This window comes from Rhinatrema bivittatum, chromosome 19 (assembly GCF_901001135.1).
Source record: "Rhinatrema bivittatum chromosome 19, aRhiBiv1.1, whole genome shotgun sequence".
Taxonomy (NCBI): domain Eukaryota; kingdom Metazoa; phylum Chordata; class Amphibia; order Gymnophiona; family Rhinatrematidae; genus Rhinatrema; species Rhinatrema bivittatum.
This window is the reverse complement of record NC_042633.1, coordinates 33185051-33204777: the sequence shown is the minus strand read 5'-3', so window position 1 is coordinate 33204777 and position 19727 is coordinate 33185051. Positions and strand designations below refer to the sequence as shown.

The 19727-nt window shown below is 42.3% G+C and overlaps 1 long non-coding RNA gene across 1 annotated transcript; it reads left to right on the top strand.

The window, feature by feature from the left end:
* The first annotated feature begins 557 nt into the window (after window positions 1-557).
* On the top strand, window positions 558-15242 carry LOC115081005. Its single transcript, XR_003853712.1, has 3 exons — window positions 558-683; window positions 4220-4425; window positions 14327-15242. It is a non-coding gene; the product is annotated as an uncharacterized LOC115081005 (long non-coding RNA).
* The last annotated feature ends 4485 nt before the right edge of the window (window positions 15243-19727 follow it).

The following is a 19727-nucleotide window of genomic DNA, read 5'->3' as shown; positions in this document are numbered from 1 at the left end:
GAGCCCTGAGCCACCGGTGGATTCTGGGAGGCTGTGGTGCTCCTGGTAAAGATATCTTTACGGAGGTGGGGGGGAGGCAAGATGGGATCACAATAATCAGGAAGGGGCTGGTGGGATTTTGAAAGGAAAAAGTTTATGGGAAAGAAACATGGAAATGCTGACTTCCTGTCCAGGGAGGGGGTAGGGCAAGATTCCTGAAAAAGTGGGGAGGTGTGTGACGGGGTCAGTATACAGTGCAGGGAGGTAGGTCAAAACCCCAGAAACAAAAAATCCCCGGAACCAAAAATCTGCAGGGAAGGGGGAAGAAATACCAGGTGACACAGAGTCAGTCGGTCTGGTTCCTTCCCCCTGAAGCATCGGAGAAACCTGAGACACAGGTGTGGGAGGGAGAGGGTGGGGCCTCGGGAACCAATCCCTGGCCAGCAGGGGAGGGGAAGGAAGAGGGTGGGGCCTCGGGAACCAATCCCTGGCCAGCAGGGGAGGGGAAGGAAGAGGGTGGAGCCCGGGGAACCAATCCCTGGCCAGCAGGGGAGGAGTCTCCATCCTATAAAAAAGGAGCCAACGGAAAGCATTTCAAGTCTCTTTCCAGGTACTGGAGAGGAGGGAGTGGGACCAGGCTGCCTGATGCTGCTGAGGACTGCTTTACTGCGGGAGAAAGGACTGAAACTCTGGTACCAGAGAAGGTGAGTGTGCAGATTCAAAACCTTCCCTTTTTTTATTGCTAATGAACTATTTCCAAGGCTGCCAATTGGGTGGAGGTATTTCTGGGGAGTGTGGTAGAGAGCAGAGATAGGAGGGAGGAGGCAGAGAGGGCAGCAGGGCTGCACTTAAATTTTTTGCTGGCCTGTTTTGGGACTTTTTTTTGGTTTGTTAGGACTTGTGGCAGGGAGAGAAGAGGTCTGTGAAATAAAGATGAAGCTTCAAGGGGAGAAGCCAGGCTCAGCACTCACTGGTTGGGCTTGGTGCCTCCCTGCCAGCCCAATGAGGGTTTGAATCTTGCAAGGGGAACTAGTGGAGAAATTTTATAACTGAGAGCCTTTGGACTTTTGATGTTCCTGGGAGTGTTCGTAGCCAGGGAGCCAGTTTGGAAAATGGGAGCAGTGGAGTCAGATGGACAGGAGCTGATGAGAGTTGAGAGGAAACTTAATATAGTGTTAGAGAACAAATCAGACCTGACAGAGCCCTGCTTAAAATGCTTAATCTCTGCTGGTGGACCTGGGACCTTTGGCAGAGGGTTAGACTCCTGCAGCCAGTGTGTGGCAGGGCTGATCTGTCCTCTAGCACTGTTAAGTTGTGTGCCAGGTCTTGCAAGCTAAGGAAGGTTATAAGCATTTGGCAGGGCTCTGATGCTATTCCTTAGCTTGTGTGTGAGGTCTTGCAAGCCTACGAAGGCTGGTTAGTTGGTGAGGGGGCAGAGAACTATATACAAGGGCATGTATTGTAGGGTGCTCTAATTTCAGGGCTTGGTAGTGAAGGGGGGATATGAAAAGGCCTGTTTGAACAGTCAGGTTTTCAGTTTGGGGTTTTTTGTTGAGGTTTTGGGTGTTGGGTTCTAGATGTAGCTCTTGGTGCATGGAATTCCAGTTGGGTGTTGCAATTGATAGTGCTCGTTCCCTGGTAGAGTTCAGGTGAGTTAGCTTGGGTGAGGGTGTTGGTAGGGTCTCAGTGTCTGCAGATCTTGTGGCTTTTTGGTTTTTGAAAGCTGAAGGAGGGGTTTGGATTATGTATGATCTTGTGTATTGTGGTAAGACTCTTGAAGAGGATTCTGAATTGCATTGGGAGCCTTGGGAGTGATGTTTGTGAGGACTCTGGCAATAGAAATTTGTAGCATTTGGAGGGTTTTGAGTGTTGTGGTTGGGAGTCCCAGTAGTATAACGTTGCAGTAGTCTATCTTGGAGAAGATGAATGCTTGAAGGATGGATAGGAAATCATTGCTGTAGGAGGGTTTTTAATTTTTTTCATACATGTAGTTTAAAGTAGTAGTCTTTAATGTCAAATTAATGAATTTTTTAGATTTAGTTTGCTGTCCAAGATTACACCTAGGTCTCTTACCTCTTGAGCTATGGGTAGTTTAGGATTTATTTATTTTAGTGCTTTTTTATACCAACATTCATGATACAGATATCTGTTTACAAGAAACAAAGGTTAATAAGGATAACCAACATAGAGGAAGGCAAAAGTTACAATGGAACTGGGGGGAAGAGGAGCCAATAGCAGAAGATAACTCTAATTATAGCAAACTAATCCATTCACAATATCTCTGAAGGAGAGCACTGGATAAAGGGTCCATCAAGCCCAGGATGCTGGGCTTGATGGACCCTTGGTCTGACCCAGCATGGCAATATCTTATAACTGAGATGGCCCTGAATTAAGGGAAGGCTTGTTGAAACAGCCAAGTAGAGTTTTTTTTCTGAACATCAATAGACAGGGTTCTTGTCTTAGATCAGGGAGCCATGGCATTCCAGATGTTTGGCCCTGCTATCAGAGGGCTCGTTCTCTGGTGGCTGCATGAAAGGTGGATTTGGTTGGGAGGGTGCATAGTGATCCCTGTAGGCTTCTCTGACAGGTCTCGAGGTGTGGATAGTGAGTGGGCATGGAAGATTGATAGGGATCTGTTTGTGAATGCTTTTGTGAATGATGGTGAGAGTCTTGTGTAAGATTCTAAAGCTTATGAGTAGCCAGTGGAGTTTTAAGTCAGTAAGGGTCATGTGACTTAGTTTGTGGGATATGATTAGGAGTTTGGTTTTGGAAGTATTCAGGGCAAGGTTCATTTGGGTGAGTAATTGGTTGATAGTATTGAGGTGGGTTTCCCATGGAGTGATTTGGGGATAGGTTCAGTGATAGGGATTAGAATTTGGACGTTATCTGCATAGATGAAGTGTGTGAGCCCTAGGTTGGATAACTTTACATATGGGAAGCATGTAGATGTTGAAGAGATGAACCTTGGGGCACTCCTTGAGTGAGTTTGATAGATATCAAAGTCAAAATAGGCAACAGCAAATCAGAACCTGTTTTCTAGATATGAGACAAACCAGCATAGGGCAGTGCCAGTTAGACCAATTTCGGTTGGTTAGTCTGTCTGCAGATCTTGTGAGTGGTATCAAATGCTGCGGAGATGTCCAACATTGCTAAGATATAGGACTGGCCATTATCTATTCCTCTGAACTGGCGGTGAGGGAGATTACTGTTTTGGTGCTGATGAACTTGCAAAATCCGAATTGGGATGGATATAGAATGTGTTTTTGTAAAGTGTTTGGTATGTTGGGTGCTTACTACTTTTTTGAGTAGTTTAAGCTAAGAAGTGGAGAATGGATATTGGCCTGAAGAGAGCTGGATCTGAGGGGCCCCAGTATCCTGCAGGTGCAACAGTGGATGGCCGTTTTCAATGTTCATGCTTTAGTGATAGGTCCTGTGGGAAGTGCTTGTGCCAAAGACATAGTTTTGATGCACATACACACATATATCGCTATATATTGTCTATTTTATTAGATAAAAGGGATACAAACATACATATTACTAAACATTTGAGTTATTTCAGAATTATATACTCACAAATACTTTATAAAGTACTCTCCCTCATCCACAAAAGTCTGAAACTCAAACCTCAATTGGATCAACCCCCTCCTCCCCCGTACCTCCAACAGACCCACCCAGCCCTCCAAGAACCCTACGTACCCAATCCATCAAATCTTTCAAACTCTCCTCCACTATAAGCAGAGCTTTTTCTCTCGCCAGGCCCACTTTATGGAACTCCTTGCCTCATGACATACGCATGGAGACCTCCACTCCCAAATTCAAGAAAACTGAAAACCTGGCTTTTCCAGCAAGCCTACCCCATGACACCGCCCACTTCATAAAACCCCTCTGTAAACTATTCATCGATCTATGATTAAGAATGCTTTATGACCATCGATTTATGCTTTATGACCACTGATTCTTGTACATTGTTACTTTTGTTTATAGTTCTTTATTTATTGATTTATTTTGCGTTGCCTTTCAGTATTATCTACTCTCCCTGTTAATTGTATTTTTATCGGTTATATGTAAGGGCTCCGCCCAAAAGTTCTTGTTTTTTGTGAACCGATACGATGTGCGAACGGCTATCGGTATAGAAGAGACTTTAAATAAATAAATATAAATATATTTGAACAAGTAGTGTTCTAGTCCTGAATAATAGCCTTTTCCCTAAGCTGTGACACTTTTTCTTGGACCAACACAGGAATTATAATTCTACATGAGCTTTGGAGAGCATCCAGGTCACGTCTTTAGAAGAAGGGAGCTGATTGGTCTGGAAAGCTCATACAGTACTGGGGTAAAAGGAGTGAGGATTAGCTATGTGAGACCTGACCAGATTGCATTACACATGTTCATCTGCACTAAATACTGCAAAGATCACCATTCAAGCTCTAAAATCAACATTTACAGGTGAATTGAGCGTGTCAGTGTAAGATGCTATAGGAGCAGTTTTCTAAAGTTATTTACCTGTGAAGTGCACTTAATGTAGATAAAACCTATTGACAATGAGGGTAAAGCAGATTTACCCACGTAAAACCTAGTTTTAAGCCTGTAAATGGTGTTGGGCTGGAAATATGATTCAAAATATGTTTAATGAACTGCAAGCCCTGGCTGAAAGCAGACAAGGCAATGGATGGCCCCAGATTCTGTTGCACTTCCATGTTAACCGGCCCCAGGTTCAGTAAAGAGAAGTGGAGGGGAATCTGATCCTGGGGGTTTGTGTTTGCAGTCGGTTGTACATGCAAGAACCAGTAAAAAAGTGTAATGTCCTACACGGCCTCTGCTTACACTACTAACTGTCAGATTTGAGAACCCATTCCCAGAAAACCATCCTAAAGCAGATGAGGATACAAATATCATAAAAACCCTGATACAGATACAAGGAATCAGCAAAGAATCCAAACACAGATGCTAAAAGGCAAGAGAACCAAACACCCAAGCATCTTTAACCCCACCATATTTAGGGGACAAGAAAGGCCAACCTTACTGCTTTCTTGCACCCCCCCACCCCCATTTCATTCAGCAGTTTTATAAAGTGGGAAAAGGCGGATGCCCCCACCCAAGACTAGAGGTGTACAAAGTTTGGCGTGAGGACAATCATTGACAAGATAGAAGGGAAGTGTGCACACAAATATATACATATATACACAACCACAGTGTGATTATGTATACATAAAGATACAAAGCACACATAAATACGACACACACATATATAGATATATATATACATAAAAATACAAAACACATACATACCACACACATACTACACACATATAGGCACCAGTCACACATGCACACACCATAAATGATATGAACTGATTTGAGACAAGAGAAATGCTCTTTAACATTTAGGAAAAGACTAAAAACTTGGCTTTTCAAAAAAAAGCATTTCCAAGCCTTGAATAAAACCTCCTCTCACTAGCACTAACTCGTATGCAATAATGGAATGTAAACACGAATCAACCAACCTCAAACCCTCTCTCACTAATTCCTGCTGAATATTTATCATACTATTACCATTCACAACTGTGTCAAATTTATTCATTTGATTACCTATGTACCGTTTCATAGTCTTATTTTTTCACTTGCTATTCTAATGTATCAATAGGCTGAAATGTAAATATTGTGCTGTTCAATTTCTCCCCTTCCATCCCAAGTTTATTTTCCTTGTTTTTTGTAACTTTCCCTCTCCCTTTTTCTGATTCACTGTATTTAAAGTTCAAGGTTCTTATTGAAAATATTGTTTTTTACGTTACATTATGCTTTACACTCCTTGTTTGTAAACCGGGTTGATGTGATGCCTATCATGAAACTCGGTATAACAAAAACAATAAATAAATAAATAAATAACTTACAACACACACTTGCATATAAATAAAACGCACCCATGTGTATATATAGACATAAAACGCACCCATGTATATACTTTCTATGCTCCTGGAAAGACTGGTTAATAGTTCAATTTAACCAAATTAGCTGCCATTTTATTGTATTGACTGACTTATATGCTCTCTGGTTATTTTTCTCCCCTTTACATAATGCTTTGTAATTCCTGAGGAGACTGAATCGAGGCGGAGGAGTCTCCGTTGTTTTGGCAGCACTTTTACCCCTTATAGGCAACATTTTACAATAGATGCAAGGTCTCTTCCTTTCTTATAGGTAACATTATACAGGAATAGATGGAGGGTCTCTTCCATTCTTATAGGTAACATTATACAGGAATAGATGCAGGGTCTCTCCTGTCAGGCTGTGTTGGTGGCAGTTCTCTTCCATTCTTACAGGTAACAATATACAGCTATAGATGCAGGGTCTCTTCCTTTATTATAGGTAACATTATACAGGAATAGATGCAGGGTCTCTTCCATTTTTATAGGTAACATTATACAGGAATAGATGCAGGCTCTCTTCCATTCTTATAGGTAACATTATACAGGAATAGATGCAGGGTCTCTTCCTTCCTTTTAGGTAACATTATACAGGAATAGATGCAGGGTCTCTACTGTCAGGCTGTATTGGCAGCAGTTCTCTTCCATTGTTATAGGTAACATTATACAGGAATAGATGCAGGGTCTCTTCCATTCTTATAGGTAACATTATACAGGAATAGATGCAGGGTTCACTTCCTTCCTTATAGGTAACATTATACAGGAATAGATGCAGGGTCTCTTCCTTCCTTATAGGTAACATTATACAGGAATAGATGCAGGGTCTCTTCCTTTCTTATAGGTAACATTATACAGGAATAGATGCAGGGTCTCTTCCATTGTTATAGGTAACATTATACAGGAATAGATGCAGGGTCTCTTCCATTCTTATAGGTAACAATATACAGGAATAGATGTAGGCTCTCTTCCATTCTTATAGGTAACAATATACAGGAATAGATGTAGGCTCTCTTCCATTCTTATAGGTAACAATATACAGGAATAGATGCAGGCTCTCTTCCATTCTTATAGGTAACAATATACAGGAATAGATGCAGGCTCTCTTCCATTCTTATAGGTAACATTATACAGGAATAGATGCAGGCTCTCTTCCATTGTTATAGGTAACATTATACAGGAATAGATGCAGGGTCTCTTCCATTCTTATAGGTAACAATATACAGGAATAGATGTAGGCTCTCTTCCATTCTTATAGGTAACAATATACAGGAATAGATGTAGGCTCTCTTCCATTCTTATAGGTAACAATATACAGGAATAGATGCAGGGTCTCTTCCATTCTTATAGGTAACATTATACAGGAATAGATGCAGGGTCTCTTCCATTCTTATAGGTAACATTATACAGGAATAGATGCAGGGTCTCCCATTCTTATAGGTAACATTATACAGGAATAGATGCAGGCTCTCTTCCATTCTTATAGGTAACATTATACAGGAATAGATGCAGGGTCTCTTCCTTTCTTATAGGTAACATTATACAGGAATAGATGCAGGGTCTCTCCTGTGAGGCTGTGTTGGCAGCAGTTCTCTTCCATTGTTATAGGTAACATTATTCAGGAATAGATGCAGGGTCTCTCCTGTCAGGCTGTGTTGGCAGCAGTTCTCTTCCTTTCTTATAGGTAACATTATACAGGAATAGATGCAGGGTCTCTCCTGTCAGGCTGTGTTGGCAGCAGTTCTCTTCCGTTCTTATAGGTAACATTATACAGGAATAGATGCAGGGTCTCTTCCATTCTTATAGGTAACAATATACAGGAATAGATGCAGGGTCTCTTCCATTATAGGTAACATTATACAGGAATAGATGCAGGGTGTCTCTCCTGTCAGGCTGTGTTGGCAGAAGTTCTCTTCCATTCTTATAGGTAACATTATACAGGAATAGATGCAGGGTCTCTTCCATTCTTATAGGTAACATTATACAGGAATAGATGCAGGGTCTCTTCCATTGTTATAGGTAACAATATACAGGAATAGATGCAGGGTCTCTTCCATTGTTATAGGTAACATTATACAGGAATAGATGCAGGGTCTCTTCCATTCTTATAGGTAACATATACAGGAATAGATGTAGGCTCTCTTCCATTCTTATAGGTAACATATACAGGAATAGATGTAGGCTCTCTTCCATTCTTATAGGTAACATATACAGGAATAGATGCAGGCTCTCTTCCATTCTTATAGGTAACAATTATACAGGAATAGATGCAGGGCTCTCTTCCATTCTTATAGGTAACATTATACAGGAATAGATGCAGGCTCTCTTCCATTCTTATAGGTAACATTATACAGGAATAGATGCAGGGTCTCTTCCATTGTTATAGGTAACATTATACAGGAATAGATGCAGGGTCTCTTCCATTCTTATAGGTAACAATATACAGGAATAGATGTAGGCTCTCTTCCATTCTTATAGGTAACAATATACAGGAATAGATGTAGGCTCTCTTCCATTCTTATAGGTAACAATATACAGGAATAGATGCAGGGTCTCTTCCATTCTTATAGGTAACATTATACAGGAATAGATGCAGGGTCTCTTCCATTCTTATAGGTAACATTATACAGGAATAGATGCAGGCTCTCTTCCATTCTTATAGGTAACATTATACAGGAATAGATGCAGGGTCTCTTCCATTCTTATAGGTAACATTATACAGGAATAGATGCAGGGTCTCTCCTGTGAGGCTGTGTTGGCAGCAGTTCTCTTCCATTGTTATAGGTAACATTATTCAGGAATAGATGCAGGGTCTCTCCTGTCAGGCTGTGTTGGCAGCAGTTCTCTTCCGTTCTTATAGGTAACATTATACAGGAATAGATGCAGGGTCTCTTCCATTCTTATAGGTAACAATATACAGGAATAGATGCAGGGTCTCTTCCATTCTTATAGGTAACAATATACAGGAATAGATGCAGGGTCTCTTCCATTATAGGTAACATTATACAGGAATAGATGCAGGGTGTCTCTCCTGTCAGGCTGTGTTGGCAGAAGTTCTCTTCCATTCTTATAGGTAACATTATACAGGAATAGATGCAGGGTCTCTTCCATTCTTATAGGTAACATTATACAGGAATAGATGCAGGGTCTCTTCCATTCTTATAGGTAACATTATACAGGAATAGATGCAGGGTCTCTTCCTTCTTATAGGTAACATTATACAGGAATAGATGCAGGGTCTCTACTGTCAGGCTGTATTGGTAGCAGTTCTCTTCCATTGTTATAGGTAACATTATACAGGAATAGATGCAGGGTCTCTACTGTCAGGCTGTGTTGGCAGCAGTTCTCTTCCATTGTTATAGGTAACATTATACAGGAATAGATGCAGGCTCTCTTCCATTCTTATAGGTAACATTATACAGGAATAGATGCAGGGTCTCTTCCTTTCTTATAGGTAACATTATACAGGAATAGATGCAGGGTCTCTCCTGTGAGGCTGTGTTGGCAGCAGTTCTCTTCCATTGTTATAGGTAACATTATACAGGAATAGATGCAGGGTCTCTTCCATTATAGGTAACAATATACAGGAATAGATGCAGGGTCTCTTCCATTATAGGTAACAATATACAGGAATAGATGCAGGGTCTCTGCCATTCTTACAGGTAACATTATACAGGAATAGATGCAGGGTCTCTGCCATTCTTACAGGTAACATTATACAGGAATAGATGCAGGGTCTCTTCCATTCTTATAGGTAACATTATACAGGAATAGATGCAGGGTCTCTTCCATTCTTATAGGTAACATTATACAGGAATAGATGCAGGGTCTCTTCCATTCTTATAGGTAACATTATACAGGAATAGATGCAGGGTCTCTTCCATTCTTATAGGTAACATTATACAGGAATAGATGCAGGGTCTCTTCCATTCTTACAGGTACCATTATACAGGAATAGATGCAGGGTCTCTTCCATTCTTATAGGAAACATTATACAGGAATAGATGCAGGGTCTCTTTCATTCTTATAGGAAACATTATACAGGAATAGATGCAGGGTCTCTTCCATTGTTATAGGTAACATTATACAGGAATAGATGCAGGGTCTCTTCCATTCTTATAGGTAACATTATACAGGAATAGATGCAGGCTCTCTTCCTTTCTTATTGGTAACATTATACAGGAATAGATGCAGGCTCTCTTACTTTCTTATTGGTAACATTATACAGGAATAGGTGCAGGGTCTCTTCCATTCTTATAGGTAACATTATACAGGAATAGATGCAGGGTCTCTCCTGTGAGGCTGTGTTGGCAGCAGTTCTCTTCCATTGTTATAGGTAACATTATACAGGAATAGATGCAGGGTCTCCCATTCTTATAGGTAACATTATACAGGAATAGATGCAGGGTTCACTTCCTTCCTTATAGGTAACATTATACAGGAGTTAGATGCAGGGTCTCGTCCTGTCTTATAGGTAACGTTATACAGGAATAGATGCAGGGTCTCTCCTGTCAGGATGTTGGCAGCAGTTCTCTTCCTTTCTTATAGGTAACATTATACAGGAATAGATGCAGGGTCTCTCCTGTCAGGCTGTGTTGGCAGCAGTTCTCTTCCTTTCTTACAGGTAACATTATACAGGAATAGATGCAGGGTCTCTTCCGTTCTTATAGGTAACATTATACAGGAATAGATGCAGGGTCTCTTCCATTCTTACAGGTAACATTATACAGGAATAGAAGCAGGGTCTCTTCCATTCTTACAGGTAACATTATACAGGAATAGATGCAGGGTCTCTTCCATTCTTATAGGTAATATTCTTCAGGAATAGATGCAGGCTCTCTTCCGTTCTTATAGGTAACATTATACAGGAATAGATGCAGGCTCTCTTCCGTTCTTATAGGTAACATTATACAGGAATAGATGCAGGCTGTCTTCCGTTATTATAGGTAACATTATACAGGAATAGATGCAGGCTCTCCCATTCTTATAGGTAGCATTATACAGGAATAGATGCAGGGTCTCTTCCATTCTTATAGGTAGCATTATACAGGAATAGATGCAGGGTCTCTTCCATTCTTATAGGTATCATTATACAGGAATAGATGCAGGCTCTCTTCCATTCTTATAGGTAACATTATACAGGAATAGATGCAGGGTCTCTTCCATTCTTATAGGTAGCATTATACAGGAATAGATGCAGGGTCTCTTCCATTCTTATAGGTATCATTATACAGGAATAGATGCAGGCTCTCTTCCATTCTTATAGGTAACATTATACAGGAATAGATGCAGGGTCTCTTCCATTCTTATAGGTAACATTATACAGGAATAGATGCAGGGTCTCTTCCATTCTTATAGGTAACATTATACAGGAATAGATGCAGGGTCTCTCCTGTCAGGCTGTTGGTGGCAGTTCTCTTCCATTCTTATAGGTAACATTATACAGGAATAGATGCAGGCTCTATTCCATTCTTACAGGTAACATTATAGAGGAATAGATGCAGGGTCTCTTCCATTCTTATAGGTAACATTATACAGGAATAGATGCAGGGTCTCTCCTGTCAGACTGTTGCCAGCAGTTCTCTTCCATTCTTATAGGTAACATTATACAGGAATAGATGCAGGGTCTCTTCCTTCCTTATAGGTAACATTATACAGGAATAGATGCAGGGTCTCTTCCTTTCTTATAGGTAACATTATACAGGAATAGATGCAGGGTGTCTTCCTTTCTTATAGGTAACATTATACAGGAATAGATGCAGGGTGTCTTCCTTTCTTATAGGTAACATTATACAGGAATAGATGCAGGGTGTCTTCCTTTCTTATAGGTAACATTATACAGGAATAGATGTAGGCTCTCTTCCTTCCTTATAGGTAACATTATACAGGAATAGATGCAGGCTCTCTTCCTTCCTTATAGGTAACATTATACAGGAATAGATGCAGGCTCTCTTCCTTCCTTATAGGTAACATTATACAGGAATAGATGCAGGCTCTCTTCCTTCCTTATAGGTAACATTATACAGGAATAGATGCAGGCTCTCTTCCTTTCTTATAGGTAACATTATACAGGAATAGATGCAGGCTCTCTTCCTTTCTTATAGGTAACATTATACAGGAATAGATGCAGGCTCTCTTCCTTTCTTATAGGTAACATTATACAGGAATAGATGCAGGCTCTCTTCCTTCCTTATAGGTAACATTATACAGGAATAGATGCAGGCTCTCTTCCTTCCTTATAGGTAACATTATACAGGAATAGATGCAGGGTCTCTCCTGTCATGCTGTGTTGGCAGAAGTTCTCTTCCATTCTTTATTTTTAATTTTTATATACCGGAATTCCTGTATGCAATACAATTCATTCCGGTTTACAAGTAACGAAAAGGTTGCCCTGGTCTGGTAGATTAGACTGGGGTTTTTTACATAGAACATAGAACAATAACAATCAACTATTGAACATTATTACAAGGAACAGTGAAAGTAACAATAGTATTTACAAACATATCTATTATAACATTATTCGTGTTCACATTTTACAAGGAACTTTGGTAGCGTAAATAGTCTGCATGTAATCGGTAAATAATAAATATGAAAAGTAACATATTTATAGGTAACATTATACAGGAATAGATGCAGGCTCTCTTCCTTCCTTCCTTTAGGTAACATTATACAGGAATAGATGCAGGGTCTCTTCCTTCTTATAGGTAACATTATACAGGAATAGATGCAGGGTCTCTTCCATTCTTATAGGTAACATTATACAGGAATAGATGCAGGGTCTCTTCATTCTTATAGGTAACATTATACAGGAATAGATGCAGGTCTCTTCCTTTCTTATAGGTAACATTATACAGGAATAGATGCAGGGTCTCTTCCATTCTTATAGGTAACATTATACAGGAATAGATGCAGGGTCTCTTCCATTCTTATAGGTAACATTATACAGGAATAGATGCAGGCTCTCTTCCTTTCTTATAGGTAACATTATACAGGAATAGATGCAGGGTCTCTTCCATTCTTATAGGTAACATTATACAGGAATAGATGGAGGGTCTCTTCCATTGTTATAGGTAACATTATACAGGAATAGATACAGGGTCTCCTGTCAGGCTGTGTTGGCAGTTGCTCTCTTCCTTTTTATAGGTAACACAGAGCCAGTTTTTAAAACAGACATCCTGTGATAGGGTTCACCTTTTAATACTCACTGGAACTAAATGACACTATTAGGATGTGAACCCTATTTACTGTTATGAGTCCTACACCAGGATAGTAATGGTCCCCTGACATCCTGATAAACAGATTCAAATTGTAGCGTATAGCTGTAATATGTTCTAACTCCTATGGTTTATGTAGTTGACGTATAATTTGCAGGGAACGGGGGTCTGGACGTTTCCTTTTGCAGGCGAGTTCTAAACGGGCCGCTCTATGGATTTGTTGACATAATCGTTGCTAGTGAGCTGTCAGTCCCCTCAAAGGTTCTCCTAAAAGCACTTTCTGAAAGTCTGGAGTAGTTTCTGCTCCAAAAAGTTGGGTGATCCACTCCACTGTTCTGTCCCAATGTAAGGTAAGTACCGGACAACTCCACCATATATGAAGGTAAGTGCCTTGCGCAGAAAATATGAAATTTGGTCACATTCCAAAAATTTAAAGGAGATGGAGAGATGTGATTCCTGTATTGTCTAGAGACATAATGTTCCCCTGCTGCATAAATTGCCCCATCAGTATCCTAGCCAGAGATTTCCACGTAGTGAAGGCTTTCTTGGATAAGTCCGCTGGGGATTTGATATTATGAAACAAATGGGGAAGTTAGTGATATGGGATGTCCCCGACGAGCCGTCCCTTCCACTGTGTCCGGGCTCTCAACCTTGCCTGTAATGAGATTGGTGTATTGAGGATGCTCCTCTACAGCTGACATGGTTTCCAAGCTGTTGCAGACAATGGCGCATTGCCCACAACTTGTTGCTCTTATCAACTGGAAACGGATCAGAAAGGTAAAGGGCGGCTCGTCAGGCTCCTTCTCCACTACCCCTGCATGGGTTTGCTCGGTCCGTACTCTGAAACAGTACCTGAGGAGGTGCCCGTTAGTTCCCGGGTCCTTTCTGGTTCCTGGGAACGGGTGCCCTTTAACCCGGTTTCAGTTTTCCCCAGAGGGCTCTGTATGGGGGTGAGCGCGCCGGGGAGGGAAGCCAAAGATTATCCTTCGCATTCTTTCAGCATCGGGGCAGCAGTCTCGGCCGTGGGATGTGGTATATCCGGGGCGGGCGTACAGGATAGAGGGAGGTGGAAGTCGAAGGCATTTCTGTCTTATGTGAGGGTTTAAAAAAAAAAAGTTATAATAATAAATACGAGCACCAGCCTGCAACAATCTAAAGGGCACGAGGGAAACGCTGGGGTGAAGGGTTATTGATTGGTGTTTTCTTCTATTGCAGAGCTCTTAAGGGTGGCCTAGGAGGCAAGGCTGCATCTGAACTCTGGGCTGTTCTTTCGTTCCTTGGGCACTGAGACGGCCGTACGTCGCGCACCTCGACCCCGAGAGCTGGAATGTTTAAATACGATATTCCAAAACCATATCCCACAACACCAGATCAACCACTAAAGCTCTGCTCGCCCTCCCATCAGTAACAACTACGAGCCTCACTACAATCAGAGGGAGCAGCTTCAGTAGCCGGACCTCGCCTATGGAGCTCGGTACCTGAAAACCTAATGCTTCAAGATGACACCAACTTATTCAAAAAACAACTTAAACCATGGCTATTTCACCAAACCTACAACGAAGGCATCGGTTAACAACGTCCTCACCAACCCTACAGGTCAAGATGATAAACCTATGCACCAAACAATTCGGACAATTGCATATTTACCATTGTCAAACAGTAACCAATAATTACCTTACCAGGTAGTAAAGTTACATAGGACCATCCCAGCATCAGTAAAACAGAATATTACCCTGTTACTGTGAGTTAAGTTAAATGTTAACAAAGTTTATCTGTTAATTGTTATAACATGCGTTGTGAGAAGTTAAGTTTGTAAACTGGAGTGAAGGCTTGGGCCAAACTTTGTTATATAAAAACACAGAAAAATAGAATGAAGGTCGCCCTGGTTCAGCAAACGAGGAATGGAAGGGGAGGAGCTGTTACCGTTCCTGGGGGGTGGATATTCTGCTGAGTCACTTAGGGGGGGAGTCTTGCAGGGAGTGGGTGACCTGTGTCAAGGATTTATCCCAAATATTCATGCGTTGGCTGAGAATCACATTAGGCTGCTCGGACATAATTGTGCGACTTTGGTGCAAGGCTGAGGGTTTTATGGAAGTCGGGCGTTCCCGAGTGAATAAGCAAATTGGGAAATGGGGTGATAGGGGCAGGGGGGGTTTTGGGTGCATCCCGGTTGGGCTTGGGGTGGAGAGGAGGGGTTTGTTCAGAGGGGAATGGGATCCATTGATCAGACATTGGGTTGGGTTTGCTGAATGATTGGCAGGAAGGGATGGAGAATGTACTGAGGGGAGGTTAAGGGTGGAAACCTGAGCCCAATGGGGGGGGCAGCTCATGTCGGGAGGGGCTGCTACACCAGATGGCCAGGGAGCTGAGGGGCTACAGCTTGAGGCCAGGTTTGCCCTTGGTAGTGAGATGGGGGGGGGGGGGGGTTAATGCTTTAACGCTGGGGTGTGAGGGGGAGGGGTGGGCAGGTTTGTTATCGTTTAAGGTTTCCATGTTGTATTGTTGAGGGCTCGGGTTAGGTTCAATAAACTGTGATCTCTTTATACCAAAATAAAATTGTCCTGATTTATGGGGGGGGGATGAGCGAGCGCATGTCCTGACTCCCTGTGTTATGAGAGACTGAGGCTGAGACCAGGGCCTGCCTGTGCCTATCCTAACCCACCAGGCACCTGGGCTCTGAGCCCTCCTAATCTCAGGTTATTACTGCTGCCTTCTCCTCCATTCCCCACTAGGGAGAGGGACCCTCTCTGTCCGTTCTGCCTGCTTTATGATAGGTATAGACTGTATCCCCTCCTCCCCCTGGTGAATAATATCTGGGTGCAGTGTGGTCACCAGGTCCCCCTCTCGCACACGGTTTATAAAACCAGCAGTGTACAGTACAGATTGAGTGTGAGTGCTGCCTCACTTCCCTCTCCTCACTTGTAGTCAGCACAGAGCAAAGCTGCTGTGTGTGGAGGAGAGAAGTTTGCATTACCTGTGTGTGTGTGCAGCTTGCATTGTGCTGCCCTACGGCAGAGTCTGGGTTTGTGGTGTGTATTGTGCTGGGCTAGAGGGGGGGGGGGGGGGTGTGTACACCAGTGTCGTAGCCAGAAATGAATTTTTGGCTGGGCCCAAGATTAACATGGGTGGGCACTAAAAGTCTGAGCCATGGAATTCATATTCTTATTGATAAATACTTTCACACACACCTGACAATAGATTTCTAAATAATCTGCTACAGCTGTTATACTTTTAATATTTTAAACTCAATTACTTCAAGCAGCTACCAATGCTAAACCTAATATATAGTTATGGAAGCATTTCAATTATACTTAGAGAGATCCCATAACTTACAAAGAACCATATACTAGTCTACTATAAAGACAGATATCTCATCATACATCACAGTATTCTGTGAGAGGTTTTAAAACCCTCTGGAATGCTGTACCAAATTATTTACCATAATTCAGCAAATGCCTTATTAATCTGTATCAATAAAACAGATAAGTACCTTTGAAGACTTCTTTTCCTTTCCTATGGCTCAACTATTTAGTTTTAGTCTTCCTCTGATGCTGACATTTGCTGAATCGAGTCCAGGGGCTCCTGACATTCATCCCCATTTCTTTACAAAGGAAGAACAGAAAAAAGACTGTTCTGGATAAAGAGAGGTCTTGAAGGTGGTCACACCCTTTGGCTGACAGCTGGGATGTATCCTTAGCAGTGTGGAGAGGATAATTGGGTAGACAGGAGAAAAAGGCTCTCCAGCCCTGTCATTTACTAAGCTATCATCATGTAAACATACACTCTGCAGCCACAAATAAGATTGATACAATTGCCTCCATGCTAATAAAATACCTCACCTCGGGCACACACACAGAACCGACTTTCACCAAAGTACAGAAAGAACACACATTATAAATATGGAGATAGAAACTGGAATGGAAAACCAAAAAAAGCCACTCTGCTTGCAGTGCAAATCTGGAGAAATAGAAAAGAGAAATATAGCACCTAACAGACTCTCAGGATCTGCAATAATGCACACAAACTAACCCGCACACAGTTACACCTGCATTATGGAACATATAACAACCCTATCTATGAAAAGGCAACACTACAAATATTAAATCAGGAAAACAGAACAAGCCAAGCTGCTATAGAGCCCCACACAGAAATAACTGTAAAACTAGACTAATAAATGTTTCAAAACAGCTGATGAACAGAATAACATCCAACAAAACTCATAAAAATTATTAATTGTCCAAATCAATAAAATATTTCAAAACATCAGACACATCACATAATACTCAATAATTAAAATGGCAGTCAATCAAGAAAAATAAACTTAAAATGCCACCTTTACTTACCCTCTCCAGCAACTCTCCTACTCCTTTCCCTTGAAAGCACAGACCAGAAGCAGCAGCGGCTGCTGAAGCTCTGTCCTTACCGTCCTCTTCTTTAGGGCCCACAAGTCACCCACACAGGGCCGGTGCAAGAGCATTTGGCACCCTAGGCGAACCTTCAGTAATGCAACCCCTCCCCTGGATTACGTATTGGCAGCAGCTCCGGCACAGCGCCCCTCCTCTGGTATTGGATTTATTGCAGGACCTCTTGTGCTGGTGGGAGTTTGCACCCCCCCCCCAAATTGTGGCACCCTAGGCCACCACCTAGTTTGCCTAATGGAAGCACCTGCCCCGCACACACACCAATTAAACCCTATGATCAGTCTCTGTCTCTCACACACTCCCCAATCACTTCCCTGCTCAGACTCTGTCTCTCTCACACACCCCAGTCACTTCCCTGCCTAGTCTGTCTCTTACACACACCCCAGTCACTTCCCTGCCCAGACTGTCTCTCACACACACCCCAGTCACTTCCCTGCTCAGACTCTGTCTCTCTCACACACCCCAGTCACTTCCCTGCCTAGTCTCTGTCTCTTACACACACCCCAGTCACTTCCCTGCCCAGACTCTCTCACACACTCCCCAATCACTTCCCTGCTCAGACTGTCTCTCACACACTCCCCAATCACTTCCCTGCTCAGACTCTCTCACACACCCCAGTCACTTCCCTGCCTAGTCACTGTCTCTTACACACACCCCAGTCACTTCCCTGCCTAGTCTCTCTCTCACACACACCCCAGTCACTTCCCTGCCTAGTCTCTGTCTCTTACACACACCCCAGTCACTTCCCTGCCCAGTCTCTGTCTCTTACACACACCCCAGTCACTTCCCCTGCCTAGTCTCTCTCTTACACACACCCAGTCACTTCCCTGCCTAGTCTGTCTCTTACACACACCCCAGTCACTTCCCTGCCCAGTCTCTGTCTCTTACACACACCCCAGTCACTTCCCTGCCCAGTCTCTGTCTCTTACACACACCCCAGTCACTTCCCTGCCTAGTCTCTGTCTCTTACACACACCCCAGTCACTTCCCTGCCTAGTCTCTGTCTCTTACACACACCCCAGTCACTTCCCTGCCTAGTCTCTGTCTCTTACACACACCATAAGAACCTGGCAAGTACCCAAAAACTAAGTATATTCCACATTACCATTGCTAATGGCAGTGACTATTCTCTAAGTGAACTTAAGAGCAGGTAATGGACTTCTCCTCCAAGAACTTATCCAATCCTTTTTTAAACACAGCTACACTAACTGCACTAACCACATCCTCTGGCAACAAATTCCAGAGTTTAATTGTGCGTTGAGTGAAAGAATTTTCTCCGATTTATTTTAAATGTGCCCCATGCTAACTTCATGGAGTGCCCCCTCCATATAGGGTTGGGGGGGTGAAGTGGAAACAGAAAGAAGGCATTGGATTAGGCAGGACATGGCGTGGAGAGGATGCCTTCGCTCTGTTCTGTATTTATTTTACCCATCTCCTGTACATTGCTTCATACATCTGAGGAGGAGGACTCCGTCCTTGAAAGCTCAGGCTTCAATAAATCGGTTACTCTATAATGTGCTGCCTGACTCCTGTCATTTTTTGCCACACCAGACTAACAGTTATACCAAGAACATAGCAAGCAAAGAGACAGTATGTTCCCCCTAATTAAGAGCTTTATTTTAGTTTCTTAGGAAGTTAGATGCTATATCCGTCGATCTGATTTGCTTTAACACAGGACAAGGCATGTTTAAATACATCTTCCCTCGAGACGTTACTATAAACACTCTTTGATTTAAGATTACAAGGTGAAAGCATTTGTAGACACCTGAGAAGGCTGCTTTAACCTTGAAGACATACTTTACAATCTTACAATCCTTCTGCGATCTTTAAAAAGATCACAGCATTTAGTGACTGACACAAACCTTGAAATTCCCCTGCTTTCTGGGACACTCGCCAAGTTTCCCCAGAGAGATAACGTGTTGGGAAGGTAACGGTAATACCTTTCAGCAGCGTCTCGTTTATTTAGCATTTGTTTATATACAGAGGTACAGCTGACAATGCCTTCACTCCGGTTTACATTACAACGAACCAGTTACATTTGAATTAATAACAAAACAGAGATTGAAACAGAACATTAACCTAATAAAAGTTAAGTACATTGAACATTAGATAAGAATGAATGCAACGCTTGAGGTTGACGGTTGAAGCCGTTAATGAGAAGGAAGGTTTCTGCAAGTCGGGGCGAGTGTCAGAAG